At 33.8% G+C, this 9,886-nt stretch overlaps 1 long non-coding RNA gene across 1 annotated transcript in view; it reads right to left on the reverse strand.

Annotated features, from left to right (window-relative positions):
* LOC105508299 overlaps positions 1-7,483 on the reverse strand; it is a 24,495-nt gene extending 17,012 nt beyond the window's left edge. Inside the window, exon 1 of the long non-coding RNA XR_001001236.1 lies at positions 7,405-7,483. This is a non-coding gene — a long non-coding RNA (uncharacterized LOC105508299). The remainder of the gene's footprint in view (positions 1-7,404) is intronic.
* Positions 7,484-9,886: the final 2,403 nt, after the last annotated feature.

Raw genomic sequence — 9,886 nt, forward strand, 5'->3', positions numbered from 1 at the left:
AAGTGAATGACCTTGGCGTAAGGTTGAATCTTACTGTGACAATTAATGGAGAAAAAATGAACAAATGTTTTCTTTCTTTCTTTCCTCTATTAAATCTTCTCACTTTATTTTTCTCTTATTTTCTCTTTGCATGTCTCCCTTTCTTCTTTTATCTTCTTGTCCTACAACCTTGATCAGTAAGACTTTATGTACTTTTCATTTTATAGGAGACTAACAATAATTACACAATGCTTTTATATTCTGAATTGTTGTATATACAAGAAAGTCATAATCAAGCTAAATACATTATCAGAAACTCGGAAGATACATTATGTGTTTATATTTCATATGTTTACACAGATTAAATATAATCTGTTCTTCTCCCTGATAATACAGTCACGTGTGGCATAACATTTCAGTCAAAGACAGACTGAATATACAATGGTCATCCCATGAGATAACAGTACCGTCTTTTTACTGTACCTTTTCCATACTTAGATATGTTTAGATACATAAATGTTTACCATTGTGTTACAATTGCCTACACTACTCAGTACAATAATATCCTATACAGGTTTGTAGCCTAGGAGCAATAGCATCTAGCCTAGCTGTGCAGTAGGCCACACCGTCTAGGTTTACGTAAGTCCATTCTGTGATGTTCACACAAGACAAACATCACCTAACAATGCATTTTTTAGACGTATCCATATGGTTGCATATGGCTGAATGGCACATATCTGTATTTGTATTATATATTTGGCATAATGAGGATAAATCATTGAAAACTTCACCTCCAAACCTACCTTCCTTTCTGTGGTCCACATTTCCATAACATGATTTTATACCCAGGGGTTTATGACAGAAATGAGACTGTTATCTTGACACCGCTCTCTCCTTTCTGCTCCACCTCTAATTATTCACTTGGTTCTCTTTTTAAATATATTTTTATTCAACTGTTTACTTATGTCCACCTCTACTGCCACCCATCATCCAAGACCCCTATCATTATTCACCTGGACTGTACGTAGACCTAATAAAATCACCTCCTGATCTTGCCCCTCTCCAGACTTAACTGGAACTTGAAGCAATCAGTTAAAATGCAAATATAATGTGTTTTTTTTTTTTCTCCTTCCTCAAACTCTTTAATTCTTCTAATGGTTTTTAGTATAAAGTAGAAACTGTTAGTTACTGTGACCTACGAGGACATGTATGATTTGGCACTTGCTCACCTTCCCAGCTTTTCTGGGTGATTATTCTAGGTTTCCTTATTCTAAGTTACTCAGCAGTGCTCATTATACTCCAGCCAAGCTGACCTTTTTTCCTGCCTCTGGGCCTTTCCCCTGAACTTCTCCCTCCTATGAGGAAATGCTCCCACACTACTTAGCTGGTTTTCACCTGTTCATCTTCAAAATTCAGCTTGAATATCATTTCTTTGTGTATGATTTCTCTGGCTGCCTAATACAGTTCCTCCCCATCTTTGTTTTCATGAGTCCTTTACTTTCCCTTCACAAAAATATTCACATCTCGAATTAAGTATATTGTACATGTAATATTTGTGTCTGCTAGTAGACTATAGGCCCCTTGAAGGTAGGGAGAAGACTTTGTCTCTTCTATGTTCAAAGTTCCTACTCCAATGCTTGACACCCAACAGCTTCTCAATACATCTTTTTTTATGTTTGTGGTTTTATTTTTTATGTTGTGATTTTTTTTTTTTTTCATGTTGCATGCCTGTTCGAGCAATGCACAATGGTCCCTTAAACATGGCTCACTACCCCAAGGATATAATGGGTCTCAGTTGGATTAATGGGATATCTCTGATGAATAAAATACTATCTACCTGGGCCATTCTGTATCACATAGCACAAGAGAAATTATATGAGCAGCAAAATGAAACTCAAATATAAAATAAATTAGATAAAGGGTAATTTAAAGATTCCAAATATACAATACTTAATCTCCAATTAATATAACCTGGGTTATATTATTATATCTGAAACCAGCAAACTCTAAGGATTTTGTATATATTCCAAATTTGATTACTTTTTATATGCTATTCTATTAGAGCTGTTTCATAGAAGCAGGTTAGTTCTGGGTATATACACTCTTAGTAGGTATATATATTTTTGAGGTGCATGAGATGTTTTGATAAAAGCATGCAATGTGAAAAAAAATCACATCACAGAGAATGGGGTATTCATTACCTCAACCATTCATCCTCTGTGTTACAAACGATATAATTACACTCTTAGTTATTTTAAATTGTACAATTAAGTTATTATTGGTTACAGTCAAAAGAAAGGGATTCGATAAATCAAAGAGATATATGAACCTCCAGGTTTGTTGCAGCTCTGTTCTTAATAGATAAGATTTGGAAGCAACCTAAGTGTTCATCAACAGATGAATGGATAAAGAAAATATGGCACATAGATACAATAAATGTATTTTTAATGAATTCACTGAATATAGACATTTTCTCTCAGCAACAGATTATTTATTGGACAACTCTAAAATAAACTAATTATTGTGCAGAAGTGGTTTTGCACATTATCTTCCTCATGTTGGATTCCCCAGAAATGGGTTTGAGATAATTTGTATGAAAGTTACGAATTAAGGAAATGTTTTCAGGAGAAACTGGTAAGAAATAAGGAGAATCAGAATAAAGAAAGAGAAAGAAAAACAAGCAAGAAAGTGACTTCAGGCCAATCATTCCTTGTAACCTAATCTTACAAGGAATCTGTGAAATGCAAATTATCCCTAAGCATTGTCCATTGTCCCATCTTCAGGCAAGTGAGCTTGAGTGGAGAGATGAAAACTCAGACACATCCAGTTCTCTACAAATATATGAAAAATGACTCCATTTGAAGGAGGGCAGTTCTTCCAAAGAGGAGTAGAATTATGGACTATTAGTATCCGGAATCATGAGAAAGGGACAGAGAAATGACCAAAGACAACTGAAGTATAGCATCACCAGTAGCTGTTACTGAATACAAATACTTAGAATATTTTGAACTCTTTTTATAAAAGATATAAACTGAAATTCCATTGCCTTGGTGAAAAGTAAATCACATACTTTCTGTTAAACTTTGTAGAACACGTGTCCCATCATTTTATGCCTAAACATGTCTTTCACCTATTTTTGGGGGGGTGGGGGATTGTTCTGATTCCATATGCTTCTCTATAAATGTTGAAGCACAATTTTAATACAAAATCCGTGCAGACTATTGCAAAAACCTAAGTTCCATTTGTGAACTGAGGAGCCATGCCAGGTCTGTTGGTGCAAATTCAAAATAATATTATTTTGTATTTTGTTTCCATCAACATTTAAGACTTCAGCAAATTTTATGTACCATGGTCCCTCTCTTCTTTATTTCTCTTAATTTGAGCAATGCACAATGGTCCCTTAAACTTGACTCACTACCCAAGGGATAAAATGGGTTTCATTTGGATTACTGTGATATTACTGATGGATAAAATACTATCTACCTGGGCCATTCTGTTCCACATAGCACAAGGGAAATTATATGAGCAGGGGAATGGAACTCAAACATAAACTAAATTAGGCAAAGGATAATTTAAAGAATCCAAGTACACAATACTTAATCTCTCATTAATATAACTTGGCATGTATTATTATGTCTGAAACCAGTGAACTCTAAGGATTTTGCATATGTTCCAAATTTGATTACTTTTTATACTCTATTCTATTAGAGCTGTTACACAGAAGGGGGTTAGTTCTGAGTTTTTAATCTCATTCTTCATATAGCAAGTAGTGTGCTAATATCATTCTGGGTTTTTAGAATATTTCTTTAAACAACTACCACTGTATTTTGTTCATTAGGTGTAATCATTGGTTTGTAGACTGAGGAAACTGTCTAACAGTGTCTTCCTGTAGATATCTTTACACAAAGTAAATGTTAATTAACTAAAAACTAGACAGATCATATACTAGTTTTGAGTTTAATAAACTACTAAGCCTCTCTCTATGTGTGGAAAGGAGGAAAAAGGAAAAGACATGCTGGATTGTTTTTTGAATGGCATCCACTTTTATGTCTTCTATTTTTTTTTTTTTTATTTTTCTGTTTCTTCTGTTGGAATTAAAGCCACTTACCCTTATTTGCATAGAATTTAAGTTACATGCCAAAATTCAGTTTGGGGGACACAAAGCAATATTTATTATGCTATTACTATGTACTGGGTACTATGTTAGGGACTGGAGATGCAAAAATGAATAAGAGATACCCTGGCTTCAAGGAGACCGCTGTTTTTAAAATATAAAATAGATATTATAACATAAGTAACTGACAATTATCAGGTGTTGGTTACTTCACATAGAAATTTAACTTATTTTCAAGGATTTAAGAGTGATTTGAAAAGTGTCTAGTGCCACCCACACTTTCCTCCCAACCTACAAAAATCTCTGTGCAGAACACAAGGTATTTATCACAACAATTGAACAGATGAGAAAAGTGAGGCTCGGAAATACTGTGACTTGCTACCCTCACTTCTGTGGCCAAGACTCCTGAGAGGTATCAATGCCTATCATTTCTCACCTCCTGCTTGCCTTTCAACCCAATGAAACTGAGTTCTATGCCCAGGACTCTAGCAACTTCTCTCACTAATAAATTCTACCTCCTCTTTGTTACTAAATTAGTGTTTCCCTTTCAGTCCTTGTCTGCCTCATTGTCTGCAATATTTTACAGAATTGACTGCTCTCTCTTCTCCACACTTTTGTAGCTTAACGTTCTCTCAGGCTTTCTTTTATCTTTGGTCTTATTGATTGATTGATTTTTTCTTGTCGTTCTTTTGTTAGTCTTTAAAATGGATTTACAAGAAACTTCTTGTCTTCCTATCTTCTTATTAATTATTTTACTTGATTGGTTTAATATATTTTTGCAGCATTAAAGATTACTTAATTGATTAGTTGAATCATTATAACCACTATCTGGATATTTTTGTGAGAATAAGGTTTGGTCGTACCACTTAAATATAAATAAAAGAGATATAAAAAGAGATAAAGGAATCTAGGACTTTCCTGAGTTTTTCAAAGAGGGATCTGGAGAGTGGTTAATGGAAATCATTCAGGTGAGGGAATATAAGATGGGAAAAAGGTTTGCAGATGGAAATTATATATGGAATTTAATTTGGGCTTACTAAGTATGACAGCCTAGTGGGCCATCTTAATGGTGATGGCTAGACCATACACAAAATATATGAGAAGGAGATAGTAGATTTAAGAGCAATTAGTAAATAGTAGATCAATGAAGCGTAAAAAATTAATAGGATAACTGAAAAAGCACAGTCTTAGAGAAAAACTGATTTGAAATATGATTAAGAGTTCAATTTGAGATATACCCATATCATCCAAATGTAGATCTCCAGGAGTAAAATTATTTTTACATTTTGGCCCTCAAATCCCAAAAGTTCCTCAGATATCAATGTGAGCTCTCAGGAAAAGTGACAAGAACAGAACTTTGGGGGTTTGTGGCTTTGAACTCCCCCACTCATTGATTCAATCAAAGAAGCTATAGTATTGCTGATAATTTTATTCATTCATTGACTGCTGGCAAAAAAGTTTGAAAACTGACAAAGAAAACATATTTATTTGGATGATAAAACTGAGACTACAGAAAATTTAAGCTATTTGATGAAATTTACATAGCTTATAAGTAACCAAGAATAATGTTGGGTGTTTCTCCCAAACAGTTGTTTCATCAGTACCTTATACTGTCTTCTCCATTTGGCTGGCATTCATAGCATCTTTCAGTCCCATGCTTTGCTTTTGAGTCTCACTCATACTTCTTTGATTAATACTATCTTTATCTATCTTATAAATTACAGAGACAATTGTCCCTACACTTGCCTAACACCACACTACTCTACCTTGCTCAATCCTTTTCCAAATGAAGTAATCTTTCTGAAAGGCAAATTGGATTATATCAACCCATGGCTTAAAACCACTCAGAACACTCAATTGTCTACAAGATAAAGTGCTAACAAACAAGTTATAAAAACTCTCCCTTATTTTCTTTCTATTTTCATGTTATATAAATCCATTCACTAAATATTTCTGTATATGTTATGTTCCAAGTATTTTTCAATGATAAATAAACCTTCATTCAGTTTAATGTGTGGTAGACAGATATATTAAAATTTAATATACATATTATTTAATGAATACAAATTGTGATGACTTAAGAAAATAACAAGATACTATGAAAAAATTTAAGAACAAGGGTCTAATTTTATTGTATTTTCAGAAAATATTTTTTCTAAAGATACATATGGTAAATAGGAGTTAGTCAAACATTCAAAAGAAGAGATTTCTGGCAGGAGAGACAACATTTGAGAAGGTCCTGCAACAGAAAACAGATTGGTTTCTTTGGGGAACTGAGAGTGCTAATTGTGGTTGGATTCCAGTAAACAAGAGGAAAGTAGGAAAGAGTTTAATATAGGTATAGAGAGACTGCTTATTGCAGTTGCTGAAATAGGTCATCTCTCTCTCTCTCTTTCCCTCTCTCTCTCTCTCTCTCTCCCCCCCATTCTCTATCTCTTTCTATCTCTCTCTTCTTGCCTACTATACTTGCTACTCCCTCTGTCTTGCACTATATATTCTGCTTCTACACATGTTATTTATATCTTTTGAATAATTATTTTCATTTTATAGACCACAGAGTAAATGCTGCCCTATTTGGAATGTGTATTACTCACAATGCTGTAAGAAACAACCCTAAGATGTCAGTGATTAACACAATAAAGTCACCCAACATATATGTTCCAGATTAGACAGTTCTTCTGGAAGATTCTTTGTGTATGGTGACTTGCTGACGTACTTCATTCCAAATAATGATTCTAATACCCATTGGACTCATAGGTTCAGTCAGTGTGTGGGAAGAGAGAAAGATTATTTATGGGTCCGACTTGGAAGTGTCCGGCCTAAGAATAACTTAACCCAGATTGAATGGGCCAAAATTCTGTCCATGGCCACTCCCATCTGTAAGAGAGGCTATGAGACAGAAAGGGCAATGGGCATAGTAAACAAGTCATCACTCTCTACCACATTGCTCTTTTTTGGCCACCAAGTATCAGAAATGTCTCGAATTTCTCCCGTGTAAAGAATGCAACCAGCCTCTTCCTGAGACACAGAACCTCAATTCTCGTCCAGTCACTGTATCCAGCTCAAAGTTCAGGATCTCTAAGAAAGGCATGGTCCTTGCCATTACGTCTAAATGTGTCTCCTCATAGCTCTTCACCCCATGAACCAAAAAGACTAGTTGTTTTCAATGCAAATTTAAGCAATCACAGGACAGCTGATTGCTTAGATGTGTATCAGAATAAAAAACATGTGGAGTCATCTGATTATAGCAAAGGTGAAATCCTACCAGAAAGCAAGGAAGGAATGAAAGAAGAACCTAGAACACCACTTACAGTATTAGAAATTGAGCATCATGGCCGAGGCAGGAGAATCATTTGAACCCACGAGACGGAGGTTGCAGTGAGCGGAGATTGCGCCAGTGCTCTCCAGCCTGGGTAACAGTGTGAGACTCCATCTAAAGGAAGAAAAAAAAAAAAAAAAGAAGAAAGAAAGAAATTGAATATCATAAAGATAATGAGAATTGTTTATGTCAGACACTAGGCTAAGTGTACATTTATTTTTCTTTAAATTCTCAAAGCAACAATTTGGGTTGGGCATTATCATTAGCCCCATTTTACTGATAAAGAAACTTAAATTCAGAAAGGTTAAGAAACTTGCTTCAGTTTACACAGATACTAAATTGTTGGAATTAGATTTTAAGATTGTCTGGAAAAAAAAAAGATTGTCCGAATTAAGAATTAAATATCTTAATCATTATAATATACTCTCTTTCATATCTTAATTTAAATAGCTAAGGAGCCAATTAATGTATTTTTAGATTATTATTGCAAATTATATAACAGGGGAAAATTCACTAAAATTTCAGAATAGCAACCACTATAATATATTGATTTATATTAGAAGGGTGTTGAAAGCATTTACAAATAAAATAATGACACTTAAATACAAAATTATTTAACTTTGAACCTAATAATTTACACAAGCTCATTGCATTTGAACAATAATTTCAAATTCTCCAATCTTTAATAACTTAGATGCCTTTGGCATCAGGTCCGTTACTCTAATTTTTTTTTTTTTTTTTTTTTTGAGATGGAATCTCTCTGTCACCCAGGCTCAAGTGCAGTGGCAGGATCTCAGCTCACTGAAACCGCTGCCTTCCAGGTTCAGGCAATTCCCTGCCTCAGCCTCCTCAGTAGCTGGGACTACAGGCACACACCACCATGCCTGACTAACTTTTGTTATTTTTTTTTTTAATAGAGATGGAATTTCGCCATGTGGGCGAACTTCTGACTCAAGTGATCCATCCGCCACAGCCTCCCAAAGAGCTGGGATTACAGGCGTGAGCCACGGCTCCAAACCTAAAATTTTAATAATAATGAATATATCAGAACAAGGCAATACTTCATTTTAAGATTTATTTTCTTGAGAAATTGCTTGTAATTAATAAATTCATCATAGTTCACTTCAAATTCACATAATCCAAATAAGGAAATTGTTCTTCATCCAAAATTTCTCCATAGAAATATGAACAGGATTTCTAGATAAATAAATGTAAATGTAAAGGTACATATTTATTTTCATGGAAAGAACTGTAAAGTTTTCTAGTCTTACTATGATAATGTAGACAATACACTGAAACAGCTAGATGTACTACTTTGTTTAGTAGAGCACTGTTTTCCCTAAACGTCAGCAGAGACTGTTTAAAATGGCTTTCTGCCATGTATCTTTCAGGAAGAACATTTACATAGGCAAGATATTTTTGATAGTAGTTGCATTTTATGAATTGAAATGAAAAGGTATCCTTTAAATTTCCCATTCTGATAAAGAATTATGTTCCGATTTTGTAACACTTTTATTCAATAGAATGTCTTCTTTTTCAATAAGCAGAGACTTTTTCCTACTGAACTTCCAGTGATATCTGAAAAACATACCTACATTTCTGTTATCACACACAATTTTTATTTTTTAAAAAATAACACACACACAGTTCCAATAATAGTTCTCGTTAATACATGTTTTCTCTATAAAGCGTTTATTCAACTGGCTAGCGGCTTTCTTCAGACTTTGAATTTATAATTTTCAAAAGGCAAATATAGCAATTAAGAGCCTGGAAGAAATCCCTCATCAAATTAGAATCAACTGGCAAATTTGGATCTTAGCTAATTAACTATACTCTTAAAAATTTTGCTGAGAAATGAACTCAATTTAAACTTAAATTAATTAAATTAAATATATTCTAATACTTGATAACTCAAAACCCATTAATTTCAGTTTAGTGGGTTCAATACAACCAAGTCTTGTCTTCTGACCTGATATACGTCTCACCCCAAGAAGTTATGCAGTTAACATTACAAAGTACAAGGATTATGCACTAAACAGTGTCAGATACCATTAACGTGGCCTAATAAAATTATATGGAGCGCTGTTATAACTGAAGCATAAATAAAAGTGAAAAAACAAAGTAGTCCTTTTGTTTCTATAGTGTCATTTAATTGACTTAGTAAAAAAAAAAAAAAAAAAAAAAAAAAAAACTTCATTTTCTCAAGCACTGAATTGTTTCCCTTGCAATTATTCACTAAACTGGTCCCTACTAGCAATTTTATTGTGGTGTGTTTTTGAGACTTTTTGTTTTAATGTTCCACAATTCTCCTCTGCACAAATTCTTGTTTAGCACTTTTCAAAAACCCAAGGAATTAAATGGCCTATTTAATTCGACTATTTTCAAAATGTTTTCTGTTATTGTATGAAAGATTTTAAGTTCAAGGGATCTATTGTAAAAAAGGGCGAATATAGTCAATTCCAATGTCTTGTATT

This window comes from Colobus angolensis, unplaced genomic scaffold, assembly GCF_000951035.1.
Source record: "Colobus angolensis palliatus isolate OR3802 unplaced genomic scaffold, Cang.pa_1.0 Scaffold16, whole genome shotgun sequence".
Taxonomy (NCBI): Eukaryota; Metazoa; Chordata; class Mammalia; order Primates; family Cercopithecidae; genus Colobus; species Colobus angolensis.